At 44.9% G+C, this 18,029-nt stretch overlaps 1 pseudogene; it reads left to right on the top strand.

Annotated features, from left to right (window-relative positions):
• Nucleotides 1–12,780: 12,780 nt before the first annotated feature.
• On the top strand, nt 12,781–16,031 carry LOC114690161 (annotated as a pseudogene).
• The last annotated feature ends 1,998 nt before the right edge of the window (nt 16,032–18,029 follow it).

Raw genomic sequence — 18,029 nt, forward strand, 5'->3', positions numbered from 1 at the left:
AAATCTAAACAGTGTTAAGTCCAACAGGTACACTTGGCATCTAAGTCTCAATGTCACAGGCACGGGAGAGGATATTGCAGGAAAGGAGTGCCAGAAATGACAAGTTTATCAAAATCAGGGAAAAAATAAAACAAGAGTTGGCAGTGATACTGCAGCATCATTTTTGTGATCAAAGTCTCTTCTAATTAATATTTGTGTTGTATATTTTTAGCTCTCCATCTTGAGGGGGTAACTGTACTACCTAAACAATGCCAAATTCTTTTTGTAGTTAACATTTTCATTTTTAATTAACTGTATGGGTGTGTGTGTGCATGTGAGAACATGTGTGGGAGGCACGAAATACCACTGGAGCTAGAGATGCAGGTGGTTTTGAACCCCCGACATGGGTGCTGGGATTCAAACTTGGGTCCTCTCCAAGAGCAGTACACGTCCTTATCTGCTTAACCATCTTCCCAGCCTATTTTCTTCATAGTTTCTGAACATTATTCTTGGGACATGTACTTGAGGACATGTATCATCAGTTTTACATAGGACCCAAATCGGTTACTATTGTTAACGGCCCCAGGTTAATGTAATGTCACTCACAGAGGTGGGAATTTGGCTCAGCAGACAGGTGCTGGAGAGGAGGATGTTAGGTGCATTTGAGCAGATGGTGCCTTGAACTCCTCATGAAAGATTTGGAGGGAAGATGAATGGGTCTAGGACTCGGCCTCCTTCAAAGGGGTGACCTGCAGAACCCTCACCTCCCTGAGGCCTCCTGGACACAGCCACCACCACTACCACCCCACCACCCTGAGATTTTCCTGTTCCTTTATCTTTGCAAGTGCTGACCGTTGCCTGTCTGCCTTTATCTCTTCTCCATCTTTTCCATGACTGACTTTGGTTCCCCTGGTCCTCCCGACAAGTTTCATCCAGCTGCTGCCTGGGAATGACCCCTTTACTTTCTTGCCTCTGGTTGCTACTGCTCTCACCAGCCAGGCAGCTTTTGGGGCAGGGTACACATCTTCAATAAAGAAGTAAGAGGACACCTCCAGACACCCTCCTGCAGCAGCGTAAAAGCTGGTTCCCAGTCAACCCCTTTCCGGTTCAACAGTATCACTGATCCTCTTTTAAAAAGATGCCCTTGGCGGTGGTGGCGCACATGCCTTTAATCCCAGCACTCGGGAGGCAGAGGCAGGCGGATCTCTGTGAGTTCGAGGCCAGCCTGGGCTACCAAGTGAGTCCCAGGAAAGGCGCAAAACTACGCAGAGAAACCCTGTCTCGAAAAACCAAAAAAAAAAAAGATGCCCTTGGGGTCTGCGGGGATGCCTTAGTGGATAAAGCACTTGAGCATAAGGACCGTGTAATGCCAGACACAGTAATACACCTCTGTAATCCCAGCACTCCTACAGTGAGATGGGAGGGGGCTGGGAGAATCTCCAGGGAAGCTCATGGGCCATTTAACCTAACTATAAAGTGATAAACAAGAGACCCTGTCTTAAACAGGATAGAAGGTGAGACTCCTGCAACTGTACTGTCTCTGCAGTCACTGTGACACACGTGCCCTGACACACGAAAACGTACATACAACACACATACCCCTCCCCCACTCTTTTTTTTTTTTCTTTCAGAAAGAAAGATGCTCCAGGCAAATTCTTCTCTGAGGCCTGGCCCTCCTGGCTCAGCAGGTCAGCCAAGTAGCAGTGCCCGAGAATTGGGAAGTTCATCTGAACTTGCTTGAACTTGTCCAAAGCGGTACCAATGGTCAAGACTGCAACCGCAGTCCACTAAAGCTCTTTGGAAAATGTTGTTTCCTCACGGCTGTTCTGGGAAGGGGAAATTCAAACAGGATTCTCCAAGCCAAGGCCAAGAACCCATTGGAGTCTCTAGCCTATGAGGGTCTGGGATGAGAGAGTGTGTTGTGCCTGCCTCCCTCCCTCCCTCCCTCGTTTCCCCATCTTTCCAAACATCATTTGTCCACAGGGCCCGACCTGCCTCCTCCCAATGACTCCATCTCCACTGACCTCATCCGAGCAGCCGCAAGCCACTCCTCTGCCCACGACTTTTGCTGTCTTGTGTGTTTACATTCTACTTAATTAGGAGACAGTAGCACAACATCTCTGGGTTATAAATGATCTTTCAAATGGACATGGAATTAAAAATCCTGACTCTATATAGTTCTTTGCTCCTGGGCAAGTTTCTAGACATATCCGGAACCTCAGATAAATCATCTACACAAGTAATTTTGTAACACTGTTTAATCTTTTCTCCCGAGAATTAAATGAAAGCTTAATCCAATCACCATTTACCCAGAGTCCACCGTTTGTCAGGCACTGCCCTGGATGGGAACATACTGGCATACAAGGCAAATTCCTTGCCCTTAAAGAACTTACATTTTAGTGGGTGGTACACATGATAAACACATAGCTGACAGGGCATTTAATTAAGCTGCTAATTTTTTTTTTTTCTTCAAAAGATCACTGTGTATACTGAGACTGAGAGAGGTCAAGTACAGTTTTACATGAGACCATCAGGAAGTTCTCTGAGGAGCTGGCATTTGAGCAGGGACCTGAGTGATGTTAATAAGTTAGCTATGAATCAGGCATGGTGGTGCACGCCTTTATTCCCAGCACTTGGTGGACATAGAGAGGCAGATGTGTAGGAGTTCAAGGCTAGTTTGGCCTGTATGATGGGAGAATGTCTTTCTGTATGCTGTGAACTTGTGTTGCTCTGATTGGTTGATTAATAAAGCCATTTGGCCTATGGCAAGGCAGCTTAGAGGAAGGCAGGAAATTCAAAGAGAGAGACAGGAAGAAGGCAAGAGAGATGCCAGCCACCCAAGGAGCAACATGTAATGGCACACAGGTAAAGCCACAGAAAACGTGGCTACAGATAGATAACAGAAATGGGCTGAACTTAAGATATCAGAGCTAGCAAAAAGCTTGGGCCATGGCCATGCAGTTATAATTAATATAAGCTTCTGTGTGTTTACTTGGGGGACATGAGTGGGAAAGATGTGTCCCGATTGCTGGCAGGCTGGGACACAGAAAACCTTTCAGCTACATCAAGTTCCAAGCTAAGCAAGGCTATATAGTGAGACCTTGTCTCAAAACAAAACGAAACAAAACCCCAACAAATAATAGTAATACTAAAACAAGAAGTGAGCGATGCGCAAATATGAGAAGACTAGCTATAAAGATCCTGAAGCAGAAGGAAGCTCAGTGTGTGCACAGAACACGTCATAAGGTCAACCCAGGGCAAGACAAGAAAGCTGGGAATCTTCAAATGAAACCAGAGAGATGGTCTTTGAAGAGGCTTGGAATGCAGTAAGTGTACCAGAAATAACAACTCTGAAAGGGTTTCCGTTTTCCTACTGAAGCTTCATGCCCTTGGTGTGTTTGTTTGTTTGTTTGTTTTGAGAAGACATCTCCTTTGTTGCCTACATAGGCCTTGAACTCTTGTGATCCTCCTGCCACAGCCTCCCAAGCGCTGGGATTACACACACATGCCACTGGGACTGACCGAATGTTCTCTGAGTACATTCATTTACTGAACAAATATGTACTGACTGCCACCAGGTGCTGGGCCTGATGCTACAAGATAAATACGCCGCAGTCAATAACATGGGTGTGAGAGAAGAAGCTGGGTAGGGTGAGGTGACATGATTGGAGACTGCTAAGGCCACCTGTTGCAACTTTATAAAACTGGACCTTGTGGCACCCTGGCACTTGCTATTCTGTAGCACAGCACTAGTTCCAAACGTGCCCCGTGAGTCATTGTTTGGACATTAGGAGACGGAAGATTGACAAGCAGGATGTGAAGGTGAATCTACAGAGTCAGCTTGACTGTATCTGGAATCAGCTAAGAGATACACCTCGGGGCTTCTCTGTGAGGCTGTCTCCAGAGAGGTTAACTGAGTCGGAGGAACTCCCCCGCCCCAATATGGGTGGTGCCTTCCTATGGGCTGGAGTCCCCAATCTGAATAAAAGGAAGGAGAAAGGGGGTGTATGGTGATAATTTATTTGTACTGAAATGTGATTTTATTTGTATGTTAATAAATAAAGTTGCCTGGAGGTCAGAGCTAATAGCAAGCCATAGCAGAAGCCAGGCAGTGGTGGCACACACCTTTAATCCCGATCACATGACAGGCTGATCTCTGTGTGTTCAAGGATACAGCCAGCATGGAGACACGCCTGTGGAGGCCAGAAGAGACTGTTAGATCCTCTAGAGCTGGAGTTACAGGTGGTTGTGAGTAGCCCCACTAGGGGCTGGGAAGTAAGTTCCCGGCAGGAGCAGTAAATTCTCTTAACAAAAAAAACTGTGCTGAGCCATCTCTATAGTCCTACTACTTAGTTTTGAAATAAGTTGTGAGCTGAGGACATAGCTCAGTGGTAGAGTACTTGCTTAGCATGTGTGTTGAGACCATAGGTTCAATCCCCAGCACTGGGGGAAAGAGAAAGAGAGGAAGGAAGGAATTGAAGAAATTGTGGTTGGCCATGGTGGTACACAGGTGTAATCTCAACTCTCAGAGAGCTGAGGCAGGAGCATCCAAAGGTTGAAGTCAGTCGACTTCATAACAGGATGGGGTGGTGATGGTAATCAATGAATTACCATAAGAAAGCAATCTTACCATGAAAACCCCATGTGTTTAAAGTAGTACTGTAAGATTTGTTGTCTCATATTTCTTTTATAGTTTCATTTACTTAAGAAATATTAAAAATCAAATGATAAGATATTCGGCACAAAAACCTGGAAGAAAAAATTAGAAAGTAAATAATAAAGATGAGGTTAGAGAAAAACCAATGAATAAGAACAAAACCAAAGATCTAATGAACAAACTAGTAAAACATTTGTAGTGTCTAGAAGATAAAGAAAGGTAGGAACAGATAGGAACAGAAGATAAAGAAAAGTAAACAGAGCAAAAAGTAAAAGGAAGAAAAAAATTACGGACAAAATTTCCATTTTTAATATATTAAAAACTGGATTCTTAGCCGGGCGTTGGTGGCGCACGCCTTTAATCCCAGCACTCGGGAAGCAGAGCCAGGCAGATCTCTGTGAGTTCGAGGCCAGCCTGGGCTACCAAGTGAGCTCCAGGAAAGGCGCAAAGCTACACAGAGAAACCCTGTCTCAAAAAACCAAAAAAAAAAAAAAAAACTGGATTCTTATTATTTGAAGATATAGATGAAAGAGGGGCCTGGAGCGATGGCCTAGTAGTTAAGAGCACTGGCTGTTCTTCCTGAGGACCCAGGTTCAATTCCCAGAACCCACATGGCAGCTCACAACTGTCTGTAACTCCAGTTCCAGAGGACTCAAAATCATCTTCTGCTCTCCACACCAGACACCCAGGGGGCGCGAAACTTACATGCAGATAAAATACGCATCCAGGTATAAAATAATTTTTAAATAAAATGCAAATGAAAGAGATACACAGCTGGAAAAATTTTAGCTATGACGCAGAAGTCATCAAGGTGGCTCAGCAGGGCAAGGCAGTTTGCTGCCAAGCCTAGCAACCTGAGTTTGATTCCCCAGAATCCGCTTGGGGTAAGAAAAGAACCAAGTCCCACAAGTTGAACTCCGTTCTCTACATGTGTGTCATGGTGCACGTGCACACAGACACAATTAAATTAACAGACAAATAAGTATTTAAAATGACACAAAAAGGAACAGATTTTAATCGCATATCATCATCAAACAATTTGAAATATCCCCCATCAGATACGAAATATGCATTTATTTATATTAAAAAGTAGAAGGAAGAGGCTAGAGTCCAGTCAGGAAAGTGCTTGCTGTGTGCTTTACTGGTTTCTATCCCCCAGAACCCACAAATGGAAAAAAGAAAGCTGGCTATGGTAACTGGCATGCTTGTAATCTCATCACTAGGGAGGCAGAGACAGGCAGATCCCTGGATCTCTCTGATCATCCAGCTTCCTAATCGGTGAGTGACTGGCCAGAGGGAGATACTGTCTCAAAGAATAAGATGGGTAGCACCTGAAGAATAACACCCACGGTGTCTTCTGCCCTCTCTCCCCCATCCACCTGCACGCACAAGTGCATTCCCATGAACACGTCTGCACATGCATATGCACAGACAGGCACACCACAAACGTGACACACCACAAACGTGACACACACATAATAATGGAAGGAGCAAGGTGTAGTGGCGCACACCACTAGTGTCAGCATTCACTCTGAAGGCGGTGGCGGGGGACTACAAGTTTGGAGCCAGCATGGACTACAGAGTGAGTTTCAGGCCAGGCTAAGCCATACAGCCATGACTTATGCCCCAAGTCCACTTAAATAACCCATCGGGACATGCTCTTACAAGGAGTGCCAAGTGAGATGCTGTTTTGGAAAAAAAAAAAAAAAACCCAAAGGTATTAACAGCAGCAGGAGACTGACTCATTAAGATGTTCAATAGACTGCTGTAAAGAGGAAGGGACAAGGAATGCGCTCTTGTTGAGTTTACTATAGAACTATGCAAATATGTTACATAATTACAGATCAGCATTACACTTAAATCAAACAGCAAGCCCTCCACAGGGAAAACAGAACAAAACAAATGTAACCTAACTGTATCAGGTTGTTGGACCCAGAAAGGAATATCCCAGAGGATATTTAAATAAAACTTTGAATGGTGTGTGTGTGCCAGGGGTGGAGTGATAGAGTGTAAATTAGTCATAGACAAAGGCCTGTGTTTGATCCCTAACACTGAAAAACTAGAATTAAAATTAACAATTGTATTCCACATCCCTGAGACATGCTCAAGGACAACTCAAATGAATCGCAACGCACACACACACACACACACACACACACACACAGCACACACACAGCACACACTCAAGCAGACACACATACACAGAAATAAATTTAAAACAATACCTCCACCCCTTGAAAGAGGGAAGCAGATACTCTGCAGTGTGGTTCCCCAGCCCCAGGCATCACATCTGGCCCTATGGGTGTGTAGTAAAAATCTATGTGAAAGTTCTAAAGGACAGAGCATCGCTAAGGGGTGGGGGGACACGTCTTTAAAATATAGTGACTTGGTGGCAGCTGTAATCTCATGGCAGCTCTTCCCTGGTTGGCAGATTGATTATATTATCTCTTTTCCTAAGCAGTAAAACCCATACATGCGTTCTGACCTCTCTTCCCCCATCTCTAGTCTTCTGAATGTCTTTCCTAGCAAGTGAGCCTGCATCAGAAGTTTTGAGAAGTGTGAAATATGGGCACCTGCATGTCATTAACAGTGACCAGGGCATGCATATCACAGGACATACTGTCCAGCATTGAGACCAAATACACAGCCCAGAACAACCTCAGGCAGCAGATTATTCCTTAAAGCAACAGACTCAGACCTTAAGAGGCAACCCACCTTGCCCAGGGAGTTGTAGTTCCTAGAGAAACACCAGTAAATTTAAATACCAAGACAGAACGCCTCTTAGGAGTGCCTGGAGCTACAGCCCTTGCCCTAAATCTTCAGTGCCCTGGGTGTTCATCCGGGTGCCATCCTGCAGTATTGACATGTGAGCACGTGTGCACACCCCACACTTAATTCCAGAGAAGGAACAGCTCAGTGAGGACCAAGTCGCTTGCTCCTTGAAATGAACTGACTATTTCTTGCCACGGTGTATGTGTGCTCGAGTGGTATAGATGGATGTGTTTGTGTAGGCGTGTCCACATGTGCGTAAGTCCGCATGTGAGACCGGATGTCTTCCTCAACGGCTCTCCACTTTATCTGTGGGGTCTCTCGCTGAACTTGAGGCTTATCAGTTCGATAAGGCTGGCTGGCCAGTGAGCCCCAGGAATGCACTTGTCTCTGCTTCCCAGTACCGGGATTACAGACCTGTGGTAACGCACACAGATTTGGGGTAATACAGAACCAAACTTAGGTCCTTGTGTGGCAGGCACTTTACCCACTGAGCGGTCTCCCCCAGTTCATCTTGTCAACTTGACTGGACTTGGCGTCACTTAGGAGAGACACCTCTGGGCTTGTGTGTGACTCCAGTGTTAGGAAGGTTTAACTGAGGAGGAAAGACCCACTCGGAGCGCTGGCACGTTCACGGCCGGCTGAACGTAAAGGTCCCGGACTGAATTTAAGGAAGGAAGCGAGCCGAACTCCGGCTCCAGGGAGGAGCCACAGCCGAGGAATAGAGGCAGCCTGGCCAAGCCGTGGGTTCTCCTAAGAGGAAGTCAGCCTTAGCAACGCCCTGACGTCAGCCCAGTGCACCTTCTTTGGCCTGGTCTCCAGAACAATAAGATCATGGATTAAATCAATCCCTATTGTTTTAAGTCCTTGAATCTGTGGTCGTTTGTGGCCGTGGCTATAGGAAAATGATATATTAGGGACGGCTGTTACTGCTTCCACAGGCCCGAGTTGGGAGCCTTTTTTTGTGAACTCCAAATTCCTCGCCACCAATTTTCTGATAAGACATACTCTTCCCCCATCTGCTTCAAGTGTAGAGACTTCGTGGGGGGGGGGGGTGACCGACCCTAGCAATGCATCGCCCTAGTGCTTGAGCGTAGGCGGACTTCGGTCCATGCTGGCCAATCACAGTCCTTCTCTGGGGGTTTATACCTGGAAGCCAGAAGAGCGTTGATCCTTTGTGCTGGGGTTCGGTTGAAGATTCAAAGCTGAAAACTAAGATGGAGGAAGCATCAGCCTGCATGGCAGGCAGACGTCTCTGAGAGGATGGGGAAGGAAGAAGAAAATAGGATGGAGGGAGGAGAGTTGGCCATCCGGAGCAGGGAACCTTGCTCCTCTGCGCTTTGGGATCGGGTTGCTTCTGATGCCTGTGGCACACTTGTTCTCCACCTATGAAAAACATCAATCAGTCTTCGCTGTTGTTCACATCACTGAGCAGGCTTCCAGCTCCTTGAAATACAAATACTTATATTTTTTTTTGTGCTGTCACCTGCAATGGCTGGAGAATGGGTCCCTTTGTTCACCTGTCTTTCTCTGCATTTCTATGACCAACTCTTGACTGTTTGTTTCTGTCTTGTCTATGTGAGTTTTATCTAAGTCACATGATACCATATACAGAATACAGAGGGATTTGAGTCATTCTGTGTCTCCGCCTTACACTAAATTCCTTTATGAAATAATCAGTTCCTACTTCAAACACATGGAGTCAGTTCCCAGAACTGGCTACTAAATCAATCTCTCTCTCTCTCTCTCTCTCTCTCTCTCTCTCTCTCTCTCTCTCTCTCTCTCTCTCTCTCTCTTATCTATCATGTATCTATCATCTAGCTTTTATTCTTTTATTCTTACTTTGACAATTTCATACATGGATACATTGTAAACTGACGACTCCACCCTCTGCCCCCCCCACTCCCCTGCTCTCTCAAACATGTCCTCTTCCCCTTCCGCTTTCATGGCCTGTTCATTTGTTTTTAATAACCCACAGATTCCAATCAGTGCTTCTTGCATGAGTCTGAACCTATTAGACTCTCCTTTTTCTGATGCCTGCCCCTCCCCTCTACTTAGCGACAAAAGAATTCTGATGAGAATTGCACTCGATGCTGAAAACCCTGCAGGGCTGCTTTTCTTCAAAGTTCCACCTAGAGAATTACTTCTGCTCTACCTCATGTGGTTTTGTTTTTGTTTTTGTTGTTGTTGTTTTCTGAGACAGGGTCTCACTATGTATTTCCAGCTGGCCTGGAAATCACAGAGGTCTGCCTGCCTCTGCCTTCAGAGTGCTGGGATCAAAGGCGTGCGCCACCATGTCTGGTTTTATAGCCACCTTTAGCTTGAAAAAAAGAACAAAGTGGCTGAGTATTAACGAGAAGGTTCTCCAGCACTATTCTAGTTTCTTCAACAATGATTCTCCATCTTTATTTTTTACATTTTACTTATTTATTTTGTTTGGGGCACATGTGTGTATGTGTGTTAGTTTGTGTGTAGAGATCAAAGGATGGTTGTGAGAACCGGCCCTCTCCTTCCACCCATGTGAGTCTGGGAATTAAACTTAGCAGTAAGTAGTTTACCAGAGGAGCTATCTCACTCACCTCCAGCCATGATTCTTGTTTGCCTTTCAATTCTAAAGTTTATCAGTTCTAGAACATGCAGTTAAACGCTATCATCAAAAAACATGCACAGACTGTAAAGCCTCATTGCCGTGGGGATGGGACTATCACATTTACAAGGTGAGACCGATCACACACTTTGCTAAAGGATGTCAACAGACCACCATTGGCAAGTACTTCCCAGTCTTTCCTAGAACGGAGCTGTTAAACACAGTGAGAAAGTTGTGGGCATTGCTTAATGGTATGGAGCTTGTCTGGCATACAGGTGGCCTTGGGTTCAGTTTCCAACTCTCCCCAAATTAAAAAATTAGGGCTGTCAAGGGGGTTCTGTAGGTGAAGGTGCCCAACCTGATGACCTGAGTTCAATCCCCAGGACTCACTTAATGGAAAGTGAGAACTGACTCATCATAAAAGTTGGTCTCAGAATTCCACACAGGAACCTACACACACACACACACACACACAGAGAGAGAGAGAGAGAGAGAGAGAGAGAGAGAGAATTAAAAATATAATGTAAAATTAATTAATCATATTAAAACACAAAAAAATAGGGAAGGGGAGAATTCTTATCGTTAACCTCTTTTAGTAAAGTGGAGAGGGCTGTTGGCGAACAGCAGGAGACTGAGTGTTGTATTAGCTGTACCATTTATTACCATTTAATAACCTTAGGCAATTCAGTTAACAGCTCCCCATTCTAATGTCTTCCTCCCTACAATGAAACCCTTGGTACACACCTTCTTGTCTCATTGGCTGAGCACTTGGAAGAATTAAGCAAAATGCAAGGTTTTGTCATGCACAGGACAGAGTGTCAGGAGAAGTTAGGACTGGAGGTCTTTATTCAAACCTGAGACTGTGGGATCACAGCTATTCTACTTATCATGATTGAGAAAGAAAATTGCATTGGACCAATTCTTTAATATGTGTTATGAGTTGAGAATCATACAAGCCCACATACAGAGTAGTATCAAATCTGGAACATAGGTAAGGATGCTACTATATGCAAATGGTTAAAGATTCAGCATATGAATGCACATTACAATCTAAACAGATGCTACAAATTTCTGCAAAGCTTGCCTAAAATGCTCTTCAGCAGATGCTTCCCAACTCTGCCTGAACTACAGCTTTTGAACAAGACAAAAAGCCCAATGGATTTGTAGCAGAGATCTCTGACTTCCTCCACCCCCACAACTGTCTTCACTTAGTACTCAGCTTAGAGCAGATGGAGAAACCAGCAGATAAGACAATGCCTGCATCTGCTAATAAATTAATCCTGCCGGACCCATTGAGGAGAAAGCGTCAAGTCGTCTGTACATGTTAGCAGAGCTGTGAATAATGCATGCAAGGGTTCCTGCCTTTGAGTAATTCATCATTTATATAATTTATACGTGGCACTATTGGGTAACACTTGCTAGGTACTTATTGTGTGCCTCGCACTACTGGAAGTGCTTCAGTCTTATCAACACAGTTGATCTTTTTAGCTGCCCTGTGAAATAGAAATTATCCAGTTTTCACAGAGGTCCGGTGACTTGGTCCAAGAGCGCATGGTTAAGAAGCTGAGTAGCGATTTTCAAAGTCCATGCTTCTAACTGTGATGCTAAACCACTCTTCTAGAAAGACACAGGAAAGTATGGGATACCTTTTGACAGGCATACTTACTATGTATTGTGGATTTTTTTTTTTTTTTTTTTTTTTTTTTGGTTTTTCGAGACAGGGTTTCTCTGTGTAGCTTTGCGCCTTTCCTGGGACTCACTTGGTAGCCCAGGCTGGCCTCGAACTTACAGAGATCCGCCTGTCTCTGCCTCCCGAGTGCTGGGATTAAAGGCGTGCGCCACCACCGCCCAGCATATTGTGGATTTTTAAAGATTCATTTCATTTTTAATTATGTGTGTGTGTGTGTGTGTGTGTGTGTGTGTGTGTGTGTGTGTACATGTGAGTGCAGGAGCACCTATGGAGGCCAGAAGAGGGCATTGGATCCCTTGAGCTGGAGTTACAGGCAACTGTGAGCTACCACCGCCCCCATTATCCTCTCTCACCCCTGCCTCTCGGTTACCAGAACTCTTCTTCTTCCCCACAGATTCTCTCACGTTCGTGTCTTTTGTGTGTCCGTGACCAGCCAAGTGTAATTAGGGCTGTCTGCATGAGCATCAGTGGGAAAGTATTTACCGGATGGAACATGGGCAACTTATTAGTGGCCAGACCACTGAAGAATGGGAGACCCCTCCCCCCAGCAGCCACTAACTGTCAATAGCCCCCTAGGGACCCAATCTTATGCAGGTCTTGTATGAGTCATAACAGCTGTGGTGACTTCATGAGTATAAGGAACACGTCATATCCAGAAGACATATTCTTTTTGTGGTGTGCCCCTTTGTCCCCTAGCTATTACATTCCTTTTCTCCTTCTTCTTTTCATGTTCCCAGTGCCTCAGAGGTGATGATATATATGCCCCATTTAAGACCAAACAGTCAACTATCACTTATTCTCAGTTTGCCAAACTGTGTTTCTGCGTGAACTGCTATGCCCATTGCGGTAAGAACCTGTTCTTACAATGGTTAAGAGCAGTACTAATGTATGAGTATAAACACGAGTATTTAGAAGGTAGTTTGACAGCATGTCCGTTTATAAAACAATAGAAATAGATTACCCCTCTTCCCCCACCAGGGCCTATGACTTTTCTAGCCACGGGCTCTTGACTAGGTTCTCAGAACCAGGCATGAGTTCCTTCCTGTGGAGTAGGCCTCAAATTCAAACATAAAGTAGTTGGTTAGCCCCACAACCGTTATGCCACTATTACGCCAATGGGTACATCTTGACTGGCAGCTCATTACTGTAGCTCTCAGAGTTCACAGGTAAGATTGTTGATGACTTTTCTCTACCTGCTACCATGTGGGTCTCGGATATCAAACTCAGATCATCAGGCTGGACACACTTCTTTATCCTCTGAGTCATCTCACCAACCCTTGAGTGTTTTAAGACCAGGAAAACTCTAAGGTGTGTGCTCGTCTACTGCTGCTGAGAAGAGCAAGGAAGGGCGAAGGACTCAGGTGGAGGTTGTTGCTCAGTGGTAGCACATATTCAGGAGGTTCCAGATTCACTCTCTAGCATCCCAGGGTGGGAAAGAAGGGGAGAAGTAGTGATAGACAGTGAGGTCCAAGCAGACAAATCCAAGGAAGCTTCAGGCACTACTATAGCCTGGGTCAAGGCTCATGAGAGCATTATTGAGATTAGGGAGCTTGTTTCTCCATCAGTATGTCTGCTTGATTGCCTCAAGATATATCAGAAGGCTAGAACCTAAAATTTGAAGAGTCCAGAAAATTATTGTGACTTATTTTCTCCTTCCATTAGTGCTCAAGTTCATCGGACTCTGTGTTGGTTGTAGATGAGGAAGGCATGAGTTGATCGCTCACGGAAGATCTAGTCAAGATTTTTTTCTTTCTGGTTAGTGCAGTGCATATCAGTGGAGGATTCTAAACAGAGAAATAACGTGATTTGAACCATACCTTTCAAGGATTCCATTCTCATCTATATTGTGTAAAGTAACACTGTCCTCTTGAGATTCAAATGGTAGTTGTGAATTTTCTTGTAGGTGCAGTAGCACTTAAAAAGCTGGGCATAGTAACCAATAAAAAGAACATTTGGGAGGCTGAGGCAGGATAATTGCAAGTTTGAGACAAGCCTGACTTCCATAGTGAGACCCTGTCTCAAATACAAGAAAACTATACAAAAGCAGGTGAACTCGTGTGTGTGTGTGTGTGTGTGTGTGTGTGTGTGTGTGTGTGTGTGTGAATGCATGCACCCATGTGCACTCATGAGGAAGCCAGAGGAGGACATCAAGTACCTTCCCTCCTCTATCACTTTACACCTTATTCCCTTGAGACAGGGTCTCAATGAATCCGAGAAGCTCACCATTCTCACTGGTCACAAGCTTCCAGGATCTACTTGTCTCTGCCCTCAACACTAGCATTTCAGGCATTCCTGGCTTCCGCACAGGTGCTGGAGAACAGCAATCATCCTGATCCACCGAACCATCTTCCTAAGCCGGAAGTCAATATTAATACTATAACAGAGCCTACTATGGCTAAAATACCATTTTAACATCCAGTCAATATAAAAATTAAATTATGTTACTTTCATAATGTCTTTGAAATCCAGCGACTATCTTCTACTTCCAGCACATCTTGATATGGACCAGCTATAGCTCAAGGACTCGGTGGCCAACATGTGTGGCTGGGGACTTTAACACAGGTGGGAAGCATTATGTCCTTTACCTACCTCCCCCAGCTGGGGGGTTGTAGGCGCTGTCTCCCCCATACTCCAGGCTGGTGGAACTCTCTGAGGCAGCTTCCAGAACTCCCTGAGAATGACCAGGGAATACCTCGGGCTCCAAGTTGACAGCGTTGGATCTGTACACAGCACTTTCTGTCCTAAGCACTTGCCATTCAGTCATCATGACAACATACTCATTAGAATCCTGCTGCTACCCCACATTGAGAGATGAAGGAACGTAGCCACAGGAGAGATGAAGTAATTTCTCCAGAGCCACACCACAGACTTGTGTCAGTGCCTATGATTTCATCTGTTACACCAGTGACCCTTCAACTTTTGTGTTCATATGCCTGCCCTCTGAAAGCTTTTGAAAAGGTAGGCATCGCTTTTCACTCTAAGTCACAGCTGTTGCAGAGCGGCTGTTTCCTGTATGTTATAAATAAACTTTATTGTCTACCTGTTAACTATGTTCAGCAACCTGGCTAAATTCATTTATTAATCCTTACAGGTTATCTGTTTAATTCTTTTGAACTTTCTACCCATGTAATTACATCACCTGCTTACAACGACCATTTATCCCTTTCTTTTTAGTTCTCATGTATTTACTTATTTATGTCTTGCTTTATTGTACTGGCTATGGCATTTAAGGAACTATACTATGGTGTGTGCCCAGGACCACGCAGCCACCAAAAGAAGAAGAGACTCGGACCACATGGGGCTCTAGGAAGCTGCTTGTGGCATGGTTTCCAGTGTTGGCGGCAGGCGGTATTGAGCGTGTCTCCAGGCCCAGCTGCAGAAGTGTGTGACCTGGGGTTTTCTGGAGGCCATGTCTTAGAGTCCTTCCTTTGTGCAGCATGTCTACCAGCCGTTCCTCATCACTGGCGATGGACACGGAACCTGCAGCACTTACCAAACCATCTGCCAGACTGTCTTATCTCCACAACCCTGGGCCGACTTCCACCAGCTCTTGCTCTGCCTGCTTCTCTGGTTGGAAGAGGACCAGTGGGCTCCCAGGGGTCCTCTTGTGGAGCAGCAACATGGCAGCCTCCCGGGCCGCTGCTGCCGCCCCGTGTGATGGCAAGGAGATACTTGCCAGAGAGATGTGGATGAATGCAGTACTGAAGAGGCTGGTTGTCCCCAGGCTGTGTCAATACTGTGGGCAGTTACTGGTGCCAGTGCTGGGAGGAGCAAAGTCCATCTGCAGACGGGATGCTCCGCCTCCCAAGGGGGGGGGGCCCTCCCGGGTGGTCCCAAACCCCACATCAGGAGTGGATAGCACGGTGAGGGAGGAGGTACACAGGCTGTAGTCCCAGGTTGATGTGCTGGAGCAGAAACTGCAGTTGGTCCTGGCCCCACTGCACAGCCTGGCCTCTCGGGCGACAGAGCCTGGACTAGAAGACCCTGGCGCGCACCGCACAAAACCATCCACAAAAGCGTAGACCAAAACAAACTCCTTCCAGCCGCTGGCTCACTGAGTGAGCAGGTCTCCTTGGAGGAGCAGCTCTTGCAAAACAGATCTGTGAGAGCATCTCACCCCTCAGGCTGGACCAAGCTGTCACCCCTACATCCCTTCCAGCAGGAGTTCAGGCACTACCTGGTGGTGCCTGTGAGCAGAAGGCCCTGCTTGCCTGTCCCTCTTTCTCGGGAGGTTTCTAGGACTTGGGCATGGGGAATGGGTGGGACTCTCCAAATGGTGTTTTCAAGGAAAGGTAGGAAAGTTCTCTGCCCAGAGGTAAGGTGGGGATTGTCCCATCTTTGTCATAATAAAGCTGGGACCAAAAACAAAACAATAACAACAACAAACAAAAAAACAACTATGCTCTGGATATAGTACCAAGTGGACATCTTTAAATGTTTCTTAGAGACAAAACTTTTATTCCTAGTTATAATATTTACTGTATTTTTCAGATACTACGTACTAGAATAAAGGCATTCCCTAGGCTTAATATGATCAGAATTCCTACGGTTATAAATGAATGTTAAGTTTTATATGAAAATTCCTCTATCTGGGAGATCATCTTAGCACTCTTCTCCCATTTTCTGTGGATGTGAACACCAATGATTTTCCAATGCTAAGAAACTTTGCATTCCTGGAATGAACTTCCCTTATAAAGATGTCCTTTTTAGTATCTGTCACTGGATTCAATTAGCAAATTGTTTTCTTCAGGATTTTATGGGGGAGATTGAGATGTAGCTGTCATTTCTTTTAATGTCTTTCCATTCTGACATCATCTAGATTATACTGGCCTCATAAAATGAGCTGGGACAAGTTCCCCTTTTTACCTTCTAGAAGTCTCTGTGGAAGGAAGGTGTGTTCCTTTAGAATAATTCACTAACGGAGACCAGAAAAAAAAAATCACAAGATTTCCAGGCATAAATTAGACTTTTAAAAAATAACATTAAGAATTCTTTGGCCGGGCGGTGGTGGCGCACGCCTTTAATCCCAGCACTCGGGAGGCAGAGCCAGGCGGATCTCTGTGAGTTCGAGGCCAGCCTGGACTACCAAGTGAGTCCCAGGAAAGGCGTAAAGCTGCACAGAGAAACCCTGTCTCGAAAACCAAAAAAAAAAAAAAATTCTTTGAAAAGTTCATACTGTGGATTTTCAACTATTTTTTAAAGTAATGTGTAAGTTCTGGCAGACTGTGTTTGGGGTTGTTCTCTCCCCCCCTCTTAGTTTTTGAGACAGGGTCTCGATGTGTTGTCATAGCTAGCCTCGAACACCGGGGTTCCAGACCTTCCCCAAGTAGCTGGGACTACAGGCCAACAACCACCTCTGTCTAACGGTTGGGGGGAGGGGAGCGGGGTTTGTTTGCTCCATAATTCTGTTGATTTTTTTTTTTTTTTTTGAGACAGTTTGACTGCAGGCCTGCTGCAGCTTCTCAACTGCCACGAGTGCAGAGATGCACCGCCATGCTCGGCTCCCAACTTCTGCTCTTTTAAAAAGTTGCTTTAGCCGGATGGTGGTGGCGCACGCCTTTAATCCCAGCACTCGGGAGGCAGAGCCAGGCGGATCTTTGTGAGTTCGAGGCCAGCGGGGTCTACAGAGTGAGTTCCAGGAAAGGCGCAAAGCTACACAGAGAAACCCTGTCTTGAAAAACAAAACAAAACAAAAAAGTTGCTTTAGTAATTACACCTAATATTAACACTATTTATGGGATTTTTTAATCATGTTAATATTTATATCAATATACCAATATCGCCTTTTACATTCCTAATATAGGTATTTTATAGAAAATATTTTAAAATAATCTGTCCAATCTACTGAAGCATGGATAAATAAAGTGAAGTATATTCTTATAATATTTAGCCATAAAAGGACAAATTACTGATGTGATATATATTGAAAATATGCTGAGTGGAAGAAGCCATTTACAAAGGAGCTCATGCTGTACACGTTTATTCTTACAAAATGTTCAGAATTGGAAAATCTATGGAGCCAGAAAACAGATTAGAGGCTTCCCGTAGCTCAGGGGCTTAGGAAGAGAGCAAAGGAGAGAAGTGAGAATGACTAGCTGTGAGAATTATGGGGTTTTTCTGGGGGATAAGAAAAATATTCTAAAACCATCAGTAGTGATAGTTGGACATTGAATTATAAGCTATGTGAATTTGAGCTCAATAAAGCTGTTTGTCTTTAAAATGCCACTATGAGTTTAATACCCAGCACTAAACACCAACAAACAAACCAAAACAAAAAACAAAACAAAAACCCAAACCTTATACTGTTAGAAAAACTACACCCTCCCTCAGTTCTTTCCAAACAACAA

This window comes from Peromyscus leucopus, chromosome 19 (genome assembly GCF_004664715.2).
Source record: "Peromyscus leucopus breed LL Stock chromosome 19, UCI_PerLeu_2.1, whole genome shotgun sequence".
NCBI lineage: Eukaryota > Metazoa > Chordata > Mammalia > Rodentia > Cricetidae > Peromyscus > Peromyscus leucopus.